The sequence below is a fragment of the Pungitius pungitius genome, unplaced genomic scaffold, assembly GCF_949316345.1.
Source record: "Pungitius pungitius unplaced genomic scaffold, fPunPun2.1 scaffold_25, whole genome shotgun sequence".
In the NCBI taxonomy this organism is placed as follows: Eukaryota; Metazoa; Chordata; class Actinopteri; order Perciformes; family Gasterosteidae; genus Pungitius; species Pungitius pungitius.
The window spans coordinates 903,864-916,499 of NW_026909837.1; the positions used below are offsets into that span (position 1 = coordinate 903,864).

The 12,636-nt window shown below is 47.0% G+C and overlaps 5 non-coding genes across 5 annotated transcripts; all 5 read left to right on the forward strand.

Annotated features, from left to right (window-relative positions):
* Positions 1-5,400: 5,400 nt before the first annotated feature.
* trnad-guc (transfer RNA aspartic acid (anticodon GUC)) lies at positions 5,401-5,472 on the forward strand. Its single transcript has one exon. It is a non-coding gene; the product is annotated as a tRNA-Asp (tRNA).
* A 3,240-nt stretch (positions 5,473-8,712) lies between these two features.
* On the forward strand, positions 8,713-8,784 carry trnad-guc (transfer RNA aspartic acid (anticodon GUC)). Its single transcript has one exon. It is a non-coding gene; the product is annotated as a tRNA-Asp (tRNA).
* A 2,152-nt stretch (positions 8,785-10,936) lies between these two features.
* Positions 10,937-11,008, forward strand: trnad-guc (transfer RNA aspartic acid (anticodon GUC)). The gene has a single exon. It is a non-coding gene; the product is annotated as a tRNA-Asp (tRNA).
* Positions 11,009-11,513: 505 nt separating this feature from the next.
* trnad-guc (transfer RNA aspartic acid (anticodon GUC)) lies at positions 11,514-11,585 on the forward strand. Its single transcript has one exon. It is a non-coding gene; the product is annotated as a tRNA-Asp (tRNA).
* Positions 11,586-12,090: 505 nt separating this feature from the next.
* On the forward strand, positions 12,091-12,162 carry trnad-guc (transfer RNA aspartic acid (anticodon GUC)). The gene has a single exon. It is a non-coding gene; the product is annotated as a tRNA-Asp (tRNA).
* Positions 12,163-12,636: the final 474 nt, after the last annotated feature.

Genomic DNA, 12,636 nt, shown 5'->3' on the forward strand with positions numbered 1-12,636 from the left:
TGGAGTGTTTCCGCCCAGTTTCGAACTGGGGACCTTTCGCGTGTGAGGCGAACGTGATGACCACTACACCACGGAAACGGCGGCTTGTTTAGCATTGGGCATATGGCCCTCTGCTCTTTGCAGATGATCTTGGTCTGACGGCTTCATCAGGAGTTGACTTTGATCACAATGAAAGAGTTTGAAGACATTTGTAAAGAGGTTGGGATGGAAGTCAGCTCCTACATACATGTACTAGGGCGTGGTTCTCAGCCAAGGAGTGGAGAAATTCTCAACGTTGGCCCGGAGTGATGTTCATCCCCAATAATACAGAATTATAGTGCATACCTCCTCTTAACCCCGGCCAGATACCTGCCAATTAAATATACTGAAGGAGTCCTCGTTAGTATAGTGAACAGTATCTCTGCTTGTCACGCAGAAGACCAGGGTTCGATTCCCTGACGGGGAGTTTCTTGTTAATAAGCCACGAATAAATCTGTTGGCTTCATCAGAGAGTTGAATTTTGCAGAAACTAGACGAGTGGTCTTTAATGACCAATCGAGAGAAGATATTCCGCTGCAGAGTAAACCAAAAAAAACCCGATATTGTTTCCGCCCAGTTTCGAACTGGGGGCCTTCCGCGTGTGAGGCGAACGTGATGACCACTACACCACGGAAACGGCGGCTTGTTTAGCATTGGGCATATGGCCCTCTGCTCTTTGCAGATGATCTTGGTCTGACGGCTTCATCAGGAGTTGACTTTGATCACAATGAAAGAGTTTGAAGACATTTGTAAAGAGGTTGGGATGGAAGTCAGCTCCTACATACATGTACAAGGGCGTGGTTCACAGCCAAGGAGTGGAGAAAAGCTCAACGTCAGCCTGGAGTGTTTCCGCCCAGTTTCGAACTGGGGACCTTTCGCGTGTGAGGCGAACGTGATGACCACTACACCACGGAAACGGCGGCTTGTTTAGCATTGGGCATATGGCCCTCTGCTCTTTGCAGATGATCTTGGTCTGACGGCTTCATCAGGAGTTGACTTTGATCACAATGAAAGAGTTTGAAGACATTTGTAAAGAGGTTGGGATGGAAGTCAGCTCCTACATACATGTACTAGGGCGTGGTCCTCAGCCAAGGAGTGGAGAAATTCTCATCGTTGGCCCGGAGTGATGTTCATCCCCAATAATACAGAATTATAGTGCATACCTCCTCTTAACCCCGGCCAGATACCTGCCAATTAAATATACTGAAGGAGTCCTCGTTAGTATAGTGGACAGTATCTCTGCTTGTCATGCAGAAGACCAGGGTTCGATTCCCTGACGGGGAGTTTCTTGTTAATAAGCCACGAATAAATCTGTTGGCTTCATCAGAGAGTTGAATTTTGCAGAAACTAGACGAGTGGTCTTTAATGACCAATCGAGAGAAGATATTCCGCTGCAGAGTAAACCAAAAAAAACCCGATATTGTTTCCGCCCAGTTTCGAACTGGGGGCCTTCCGCGTGTGAGGCGAACGTGATGACCACTACACCACGGAAACGGCGGCTTGTTTAGCATTGGGCATATGGCCCTCTGCTCTTTGCAGATGATCTTGGTCTGACGGCTTCATCAGGAGTTGACTTTGATCACAATGAAAGAGTTTGAAGACATTTGTAAAGAGGTTGGGATGGAAGTCAGCTCCTACATACATGTACAAGGGCGTGGTTCACAGCCAAGGAGTGGAGAAAAGCTCAACGTCAGCCTGGAGTGTTTCCGCCCAGTTTCGAACAGGGGACCTTTCGCGTGTGAGGCGAACGTGATGACCACTACACCACGGAAACGGCGGCTTGTTTAGCATTGGGCATATGGCCCTCTGCTCTTTGCAGATGATCTTGGTCTGACGGCTTCATCAGGAGTTGACTTTGATCACAATGAAAGAGTTTGAAGACATTTGTAAAGAGGTTGGGATGGAAGTCAGCTCCTACATACATGTACTAGGGCGTGGTCCTCAGCCAAGGAGTGGAGAAATTCTCAACGTTGGCCCGGAGTGATGTTCATCCCCAATAATACAGAATTATAGTGCATACCTCCTCTTAACCCCGGCCAGATACCTGCCAATTAAATATACTGAAGGAGTCCTCGTTAGTATAGTGGACAGTATCTCTGCTTGTCATGCAGAAGACCAGGGTTCGATTCCCTGACGGGGAGTTTCTTGTTAATAAGCCACGAATAAATCTGTTGGCTTCATCAGAGAGTTGAATTTTGCAGAAACTAGACGAGTGGTCTTTAATGACCAATCGAGAGAAGATATTCCGCTGCAGAGTAAACCAAAAAAAACCCGATATTGTTTCCGTCCAGTTTCGAACTGGGGGCCTTCCGCGTGTGAGGCGAACGTGATGACCACTACACCACGGAAACAGCGGCTTGTTTAGCATTGGGCATATGGCCCTCTGCTCTTTGCAGATGATCTTGGTCTGACGGCTTCATCAGGAGTTGACTTTGATCACAATGAAAGAGTTTGAAGACATTTGTAAAGAGGTTGGGATGGAAGTCAGCTCCTACATACATGTACAAGGGCGTGGTTCACAGCCAAGGAGTGGAGAAAAGCTCAACGTCAGCCTGGAGTGTTTCCGCCCAGTTTCGAACTGGGGACCTTTCGCGTGTGAGGCGAACGTGATGACCACTACACCACGGAAACGGCGGCTTGTTTAGCATTGGGCATATGGCCCTCTGCTCTTTGCAGATGATCTTGGTCTGACGGCTTCATCAGGAGTTGACTTTGATCACAATGAAAGAGTTTGAAGACATTTGTAAAGAGGTTGGGATGGAAGTCAGCTCCTACATACATGTACAAGGGCGTGGTTCACAGCCAAGGAGTGGAGAAAAGCTCAACGTCAGCCTGGAGTGTTTCCGCCCAGTTTCGAACTGGGGACCTTTCGCGTGTGAGGCGAACGTGATGACCACTACACCACGGAAACGGCGGCTTGTTTAGCATTGGGCATATGGCCCTCTGCTCTTTGCAGATGATCTTGGTCTGACGGCTTCATCAGGAGTTGACTTTGATCACAATGAAAGAGTTTGAAGACATTTGTAAAGAGGTTGGGATGGAAGTCAGCTCCTACATACATGTACTAGGGCGTGGTTCTCAGCCAAGGAGTGGAGAAATTCTCAACGTTGGCCCGGAGTGATGTTCATCCCCAATAATACAGAATTATAGTGCATACCTCCTCTTAACCCCGGCCAGATACCTGCCAATTAAATATACTGAAGGAGTCCTCGTTAGTATAGTGGACAGTATCTCTGCTTGTCACGCAGAAGACCAGGGTTTGATTCCCTGACGGGGAGTTTCTTGTTAATAAGCCACGAATAAATCTGTTGGCTTCATCAGAGAGTTGAATTTTGCAGAAACTAGACGAGTAGTCTTTAATGACCAATCGAGAGAAGATATTCCGCTGCAGAGTAAACCAAAAAAAACCCGATTAAATATTAAATATACTGAAGGAGTCCTCGTTAGTATAGTGGACAGTATCTCTCCTTGTCACGCAGAAGACCAGGGTTCGATTCCCTGACGGGGAGTTTCTTGTTAATAAGCCACGAATAAATCTGTTGGCTTCATCAGAGAGTTGAATTTTGCAGAAACTAGACGAGTGGTCTTTAATGACCAATCGAGAGAAGATATTCCGCTGCAGAGTAAACCAAAAAAAACCCGATATAGTTTCCGCCCAGTTTCGAACTGGGGGCCTTCCGCGTGTGAGGCGAACGTGATGACCACTACACCACGGAAACGGCGGCTTGTTTAGCATTGGGCATATGGCCCTCTGCTCTTTGCAGATGATCTTGGTCTGACGGCTTCATCAGGAGTCGACTTTGATCACAATGAAAGAGTTTGAAGACATTTGTAAAGAGGTTGGGATGGAAGTCAGCTCCTACATACATGTACAAGGGCGTGGTTCACAGCCAAGGAGTGGAGAAAAGCTCAACGTCAGCCTGGAGTGTTTCCGCCCAGTTTCGAACTGGGGACCTTTCGCGTGTGAGGCGAACGTGATGACCACTACACCACGGAAACGGCGGCTTGTTTAGCATTGGGCATATGGCCCTCTGCTCTTTGCAGATGATCTTGGTCTGACGGCTTCATCAGGAGTTGACTTTGATCACAATGAAAGAGTTTGAAGACATTTGTAAAGAGGTTGGGATGGAAGTCAGCTCCTACATACATGTACTAGGGCGTGGTTCTCAGCCAAGGAGTGGAGAAATTCTCAACGTTGGCCCGGAGTGATGTTCATCCCCAATAATACAGAATTATAGTGCATACCTCCTCTTAACCCCGGCCAGATACCTGCCAATTAAATATACTGAAGGAGTCCTCGTTAGTATAGTGAACAGTATCTCTGCTTGTCACGCAGAAGACCAGGGTTCGATTCCCTGACGGGGAGTTTCTTGTTAATAAGCCACGAATAAATCTGTTGGCTTCATCAGAGAGTTGAATTTTGCAGAAACTAGACGAGTGGTCTTTAATGACCAATCGAGAGAAGATATTCCGCTGCAGAGTAAACCAAAAAAAACCCGATATTGTTTCCGCCCAGTTTCGAACTGGGGGCCTTCCGCGTGTGAGGCGAACGTGATGACCACTACACCACGGAAACGGCGGCTTGTTTAGCATTGGGCATATGGCCCTCTGCTCTTTGCAGATGATCTTGGTCTGACGGCTTCATCAGGAGTTGACTTTGATCACAATGAAAGAGTTTGAAGACATTTGTAAAGAGGTTGGGATGGAAGTCAGCTCCTACATACATGTACAAGGGCGTGGTTCACAGCCAAGGAGTGGAGAAAAGCTCAACGTCAGCCTGGAGTGTTTCCGCCCAGTTTCGAACTGGGGACCTTTCGCGTGTGAGGCGAACGTGATGACCACTACACCACGGAAACGGCGGCTTGTTTAGCATTGGGCATATGGCCCTCTGCTCTTTGCAGATGATCTTGGTCTGACGGCTTCATCAGGAGTTGACTTTGATCACAATGAAAGAGTTTGAAGACATTTGTAAAGAGGTTGGGATGGAAGTCAGCTCCTACATACATGTACTAGGGCGTGGTTCTCAGCCAAGGAGTGGAGAAATTCTCAACGTTGGCCCGGAGTGATGTTCATCCCCAATAATACAGAATTATAGTGCATATCTCCTCTTAACCCCGGCCAGATACCTGCAAATTAAATATACTGAAGGAGTCCTCGTTAGTATAGTGGACAGTATCTCTGCTTGTCATGCAGAAGACCAGGGTTCGATTCCCTGACGGGGAGTTTCTTGTTAATAAGCCACGAATAAATCTGTTGGCTTCATCAGAGAGTTGAATTTTGCAGAAACTAGACGAGTGGTCTTTAATGACCAATCGAGAGAAGATATTCCGCTGCAGAGTAAACCAAAAAAAACCCGATTAAATATTAAATATACTGAAGGAGTCCTCGTTAGTATAGTGGACAGTATCTCTGCTTGTCACGCAGAAGACCAGGGTTCGATTCCCTGACGGGGAGTTTCTTGTTAATAAGCCACGAATAAATCTGTTGGCTTCATCAGAGAGTTGAATTTTGCAGAAACTAGACGAGTGGTCTTTAATGACCAATCGAGAGAAGATATTCCGCTGCAGAGTAAACCAAAAAAACCCGATATTGTTTCCGCCCAGTTTCGAACTGGGGACCTTTCGCGTGTGAGGCGAACGTGATGACCACTACACCACGGAAACGGCGGCTTGTTTAGCATTGGGCATATGGCCCTCTGCTCTTTGCAGATGATCTTGGTCTGACGGCTTCATCAGGAGTTGACTTTGATCACAATGAAAGAGTTTGAAGACATTTGTAAAGAGGTTGGGATGGAAGTCAGCTCCTACATACATGTACAAGGGCGTGGTTCACAGCCAAGGAGTGGAGAAAAGCTCAACGTCAGCCTGGAGTGTTTCCGCCCAGTTTCGAACTGGGGACCTTTCGCGTGTGAGGCGAACGTGATGACCACTACACCACGGAAACGGCGGCTTGTTTAGCATTGGGCATATGGCCCTCTGCTCTTTGCAGATGATCTTGGTCTGACGGCTTCATCAGGAGTTGACTTTGATCACAATGAAAGAGTTTGAAGACATTTGTAAAGAGGTTGGGATGGAAGTCAGCTCCTACATACATGTACAAGGGCGTGGTTCACAGCCAAGGAGTGGAGAAAAGCTCAACGTCAGCCTGGAGTGTTTCCGCCCAGTTTCGAACTGGGGACCTTTCGCGTGTGAGGCGAACGTGATGACCACTACACCACGGAAACGGCGGCTTGTTTAGCATTGGGCATATGGCCCTCTGCTCTTTGCAGATGATCTTGGTCTGACGGCTTCATCAGGAGTTGACTTTGATCACAATGAAAGAGTTTGAAGACATTTGTAAAGAGGTTGGGATGGAAGTCAGCTCCTACATACATGTACTAGGGCGTGGTTCTCAGCCAAGGAGTGGAGAAATTCTCAACGTTGGCCCGGAGTGATGTTCATCCCCAATAATACAGAATTATAGTGCATACCTCCTCTTAACCCCGGCCAGATACCTGCCAATTAAATATACTGAAGGAGTCCTCGTTAGTATAGTGGACAGTATCTCTGCTTGTCACGCAGAAGACCAGGGTTTGATTCCCTGACGGGGAGTTTCTTGTTAATAAGCCACGAATAAATCTGTTGGCTTCATCAGAGAGTTGAATTTTGCAGAAACTAGACGAGTAGTCTTTAATGACCAATCGAGAGAAGATATTCCGCTGCAGAGTAAACCAAAAAAAACCCGATTAAATATTAAATATACTGAAGGAGTCCTCGTTAGTATAGTGGACAGTATCTCTCCTTGTCACGCAGAAGACCAGGGTTCGATTCCCTGACGGGGAGTTTCTTGTTAATAAGCCACGAATAAATCTGTTGGCTTCATCAGAGAGTTGAATTTTGCAGAAACTAGACGAGTGGTCTTTAATGACCAATCGAGAGAAGATATTCCGCTGCAGAGTAAACCAAAAAAAACCCGATATAGTTTCCGCCCAGTTTCGAACTGGGGGCCTTCCGCGTGTGAGGCGAACGTGATGACCACTACACCACGGAAACGGCGGCTTGTTTAGCATTGGGCATATGGCCCTCTGCTCTTTGCAGATGATCTTGGTCTGACGGCTTCATCAGGAGTCGACTTTGATCACAATGAAAGAGTTTGAAGACATTTGTAAAGAGGTTGGGATGGAAGTCAGCTCCTACATACATGTACAAGGGCGTGGTTCACAGCCAAGGAGTGGAGAAAAGCTCAACGTCAGCCTGGAGTGTTTCCGCCCAGTTTCGAACTGGGGACCTTTCGCGTGTGAGGCGAACGTGATGACCACTACACCACGGAAACGGCGGCTTGTTTAGCATTGGGCATATGGCCCTCTGCTCTTTGCAGATGATCTTGGTCTGACGGCTTCATCAGGAGTTGACTTTGATCACAATGAAAGAGTTTGAAGACATTTGTAAAGAGGTTGGGATGGAAGTCAGCTCCTACATACATGTACTAGGGCGTGGTTCTCAGCCAAGGAGTGGAGAAATTCTCAACGTTGGCCCGGAGTGATGTTCATCCCCAATAATACAGAATTATAGTGCATACCTCCTCTTAACCCCGGCCAGATACCTGCCAATTAAATATACTGAAGGAGTCCTCGTTAGTATAGTGAACAGTATCTCTGCTTGTCACGCAGAAGACCAGGGTTCGATTCCCTGACGGGGAGTTTCTTGTTAATAAGCCACGAATAAATCTGTTGGCTTCATCAGAGAGTTGAATTTTGCAGAAACTAGACGAGTGGTCTTTAATGACCAATCGAGAGAAGATATTCCGCTGCAGAGTAAACCAAAAAAAACCCGATATTGTTTCCGCCCAGTTTCGAACTGGGGGCCTTCCGCGTGTGAGGCGAACGTGATGACCACTACACCACGGAAACGGCGGCTTGTTTAGCATTGGGCATATGGCCCTCTGCTCTTTGCAGATGATCTTGGTCTGACGGCTTCATCAGGAGTTGACTTTGATCACAATGAAAGAGTTTGAAGACATTTGTAAAGAGGTTGGGATGGAAGTCAGCTCCTACATACATGTACAAGGGCGTGGTTCACAGCCAAGGAGTGGAGAAAAGCTCAACGTCAGCCTGGAGTGTTTCCGCCCAGTTTCGAACTGGGGACCTTTCGCGTGTGAGGCGAACGTGATGACCACTACACCACGGAAACGGCGGCTTGTTTAGCATTGGGCATATGGCCCTCTGCTCTTTGCAGATGATCTTGGTCTGACGGCTTCATCAGGAGTTGACTTTGATCACAATGAAAGAGTTTGAAGACATTTGTAAAGAGGTTGGGATGGAAGTCAGCTCCTACATACATGTACTAGGGCGTGGTTCTCAGCCAAGGAGTGGAGAAATTCTCAACGTTGGCCCGGAGTGATGTTCATCCCCAATAATACAGAATTATAGTGCATACCTCCTCTTAACCCCGGCCAGATACCTGCCAATTAAATATACTGAAGGAGTCCTCGTTAGTATAGTGGACAGTATCTCTGCTTGTCATGCAGAAGACCAGGGTTCGATTCCCTGACGGGGAGTTTCTTGTTAATAAGCCACGAATAAATCTGTTGGCTTCATCAGAGAGTTGAATTTTGCAGAAACTAGACGAGTGGTCTTTAATGACCAATCGAGAGAAGATATTCCGCTGCAGAGTAAACCAAAAAAAACCCGATTAAATATTAAATATACTGAAGGAGTCCTCGTTAGTATAGTGGACAGTATCTCTGCTTGTCACGCAGAAGACCAGGGTTCGATTCCCTGACGGGGAGTTTCTTGTTAATAAGCCACGAATAAATCTGTTGGCTTCATCAGAGAGTTGAATTTTGCAGAAACTAGACGAGTGGTCTTTAATGACCAATCGAGAGAAGATATTCCGCTGCAGAGTAAACCAAAAAAACCCGATATTGTTTCCGCCCAGTTTCGAACTGGGGACCTTTCGCGTGTGAGGCGAACGTGATGACCACTACACCACGGAAACGGCGGCTTGTTTAGCATTGGGCATATGGCCCTCTGCTCTTTGCAGATGATCTTGGTCTGACGGCTTCATCAGGAGTTGACTTTGATCACAATGAAAGAGTTTGAAGACATTTGTAAAGAGGTTGGGATGGAAGTCAGCTCCTACATACATGTACAAGGGCGTGGTTCACAGCCAAGGAGTGGAGAAAAGCTCAACGTCAGCCTGGAGTGTTTCCGCCCAGTTTCGAACTGGGGACCTTTCGCGTGTGAGGCGAACGTGATGACCACTACACCACGGAAACGGCGGCTTGTTTAGCATTGGGCATATGGCCCTCTGCTCTTTGCAGATGATCTTGGTCTGACGGCTTCATCAGGAGTTGACTTTGATCACAATGAAAGAGTTTGAAGACATTTGTAAAGAGGTTGGGATGGAAGTCAGCTCCTACATACATGTACAAGGGCGTGGTTCACAGCCAAGGAGTGGAGAAAAGCTCAACGTCAGCCTGGAGTGTTTCCGCCCAGTTTCGAACTGGGGACCTTTCGCGTGTGAGGCGAACGTGATGACCACTACACCACGGAAACGGCGGCTTGTTTAGCATTGGGCATATGGCCCTCTGCTCTTTGCAGATGATCTTGGTCTGACGGCTTCATCAGGAGTTGACTTTGATCACAATGAAAGAGTTTGAAGACATTTGTAAAGAGGTTGGGATGGAAGTCAGCTCCTACATACATGTACTAGGGCGTGGTTCTCAGCCAAGGAGTGGAGAAATTCTCAACGTTGGCCCGGAGTGATGTTCATCCCCAATAATACAGAATTATAGTGCATACCTCCTCTTAACCCCGGCCAGATACCTGCCAATTAAATATACTGAAGGAGTCCTCGTTAGTATAGTGGACAGTATCTCTGCTTGTCACGCAGAAGACCAGGGTTTGATTCCCTGACGGGGAGTTTCTTGTTAATAAGCCACGAATAAATCTGTTGGCTTCATCAGAGAGTTGAATTTTGCAGAAACTAGACGAGTAGTCTTTAATGACCAATCGAGAGAAGATATTCCGCTGCAGAGTAAACCAAAAAAAACCCGATTAAATATTAAATATACTGAAGGAGTCCTCGTTAGTATAGTGGACAGTATCTCTCCTTGTCACGCAGAAGACCAGGGTTCGATTCCCTGACGGGGAGTTTCTTGTTAATAAGCCACGAATAAATCTGTTGGCTTCATCAGAGAGTTGAATTTTGCAGAAACTAGACGAGTGGTCTTTAATGACCAATCGAGAGAAGATATTCCGCTGCAGAGTAAACCAAAAAAAACCCGATATAGTTTCCGCCCAGTTTCGAACTGGGGGCCTTCCGCGTGTGAGGCGAACGTGATGACCACTACACCACGGAAACGGCGGCTTGTTTAGCATTGGGCATATGGCCCTCTGCTCTTTGCAGATGATCTTGGTCTGACGGCTTCATCAGGAGTCGACTTTGATCACAATGAAAGAGTTTGAAGACATTTGTAAAGAGGTTGGGATGGAAGTCAGCTCCTACATACATGTACAAGGGCGTGGTTCACAGCCAAGGAGTGGAGAAAAGCTCAACGTCAGCCTGGAGTGTTTCCGCCCAGTTTCGAACTGGGGACCTTTCGCGTGTGAGGCGAACGTGATGACCACTACACCACGGAAACGGCGGCTTGTTTAGCATTGGGCATATGGCCCTCTGCTCTTTGCAGATGATCTTGGTCTGACGGCTTCATCAGGAGTTGACTTTGATCACAATGAAAGAGTTTGAAGACATTTGTAAAGAGGTTGGGATGGAAGTCAGCTCCTACATACATGTACTAGGGCGTGGTTCTCAGCCAAGGAGTGGAGAAATTCTCAACGTTGGCCCGGAGTGATGTTCATCCCCAATAATACAGAATTATAGTGCATACCTCCTCTTAACCCCGGCCAGATACCTGCCAATTAAATATACTGAAGGAGTCCTCGTTAGTATAGTGGACAGTATCTCTGCTTGTCACGCAGAAGACCAGGGTTCGATTCCCTGACGGGGAGTTTCTTGTTAATAAGCCACGAATAAATCTGTTGGCTTCATCAGAGAGTTGAATTTTGCAGAAACTAGACGAGTGGTCTTTAATGACCAATCGAGAGAAGATATTCCGCTGCAGAGTAAACCAAAAAAAACCCGATATTGTTTCCGCCCAGTTTCGAACTGGGGACCTTTCGCGTGTGAGGCGAACGTGATGACCACTACACCACGGAAACGGCGGCTTGTTTAGCATTGGGCATATGGCCCTCTGCTCTTTGCAGATGATCTTGGTCTGACGGCTTCATCAGGAGTTGACTTTGATCACAATGAAAGAGTTTGAAGACATTTGTAAAGAGGTTGGGATGGAAGTCAGCTCCTACATACATGTACTAGGGCGTGGTTCTCAGCCAAGGAGTGGAGAAATTCTCAACGTTGGCCCGGAGTGATGTTCATCCCCAATAATACAGAATTATAGTGCATACCTCCTCTTAACCCCGGCCAGATACCTGCCAATTAAATATACTGAAGGAGTCCTCGTTAGTATAGTGGACAGTATCTCTGCTTGTCACGCAGAAGACCAGGGTTCGATTCCCTGACGGGGAGTTTCTTGTTAATAAGCCACGAATAAATCTGTTGGCTTCATCAGAGAGTTGAATTTTGCAGAAACTAGACGAGTGGTCTTTAATGACCAATCGAGAGAAGATATTCCGCTGCAGAGTAAACCAAAAAAAACCCGATATTGTTTCCGCCCAGTTTCGAACTGGGGGCCTTCCGCGTGTGAGGCGAACGTGATGACCACTACACCACGGAAACGGCGGCTTGTTTAGCATTGGGCATATGGCCCTCTGCTCTTTGCAGATGATCTTGGTCTGACGGCTTCATCAGGAGTTGACTTTGATCACAATGAAAGAGTTTGAAGACATTTGTAAAGAGGTTGGGATGGAAGTCAGCTCCTACATACATGTACTAGGGCGTGGTTCTCAGCCAAGGAGTGGAGAAATTCTCAACGTTGGCCCGGAGTGATGTTCATCCCCAATAATACAGAATTATAGTGCATACCTCCTCTTAACCCCGGCCAGATACCTGCCAATTAAATATACTGAAGGAGTCCTCGTTAGTATAGTGGACAGTATCTCTGCTTGTCACGCAGAAGACCAGGGTTCGATTCCCTGACGGGGAGTTTCTTGTTAATAAGCCACGAATAAATCTGTTGGCTTCATCAGAGAGTTGAATTTTGCAGAAACTAGACGAGTGGTCTTTAATGACCAATCGAGAGAAGATATTCCACTGCAGAGTAAACCAAAAAAAACCCGATATTGTTTCCGCCCAGTTTCGAACTGGGGGCCTTCCGCGTGTGAGGCGAACGTGATGACCACTACACCACGGAAACGGCGGCTTGTTTAGCATTGGGCATATGGCCCTCTGCTCTTTGCAGATGATCTTGGTCTGACGGCTTCATCAGGAGTTGACTTTGATCACAATGAAAGAGTTTGAAGACATTTGTAAAGAGGTTGGGATGGAAGTCAGCTCCTACATACATGTACAAGGGCGTGGTTCACAGCCAAGGAGTGGAGAAAAGCTCAACGTCAGCCTGGAGTGTTTCCGCCCAGTTTCGAACTGGGGACCTTTCGCGTGTGAGGCGAACGTGATGACC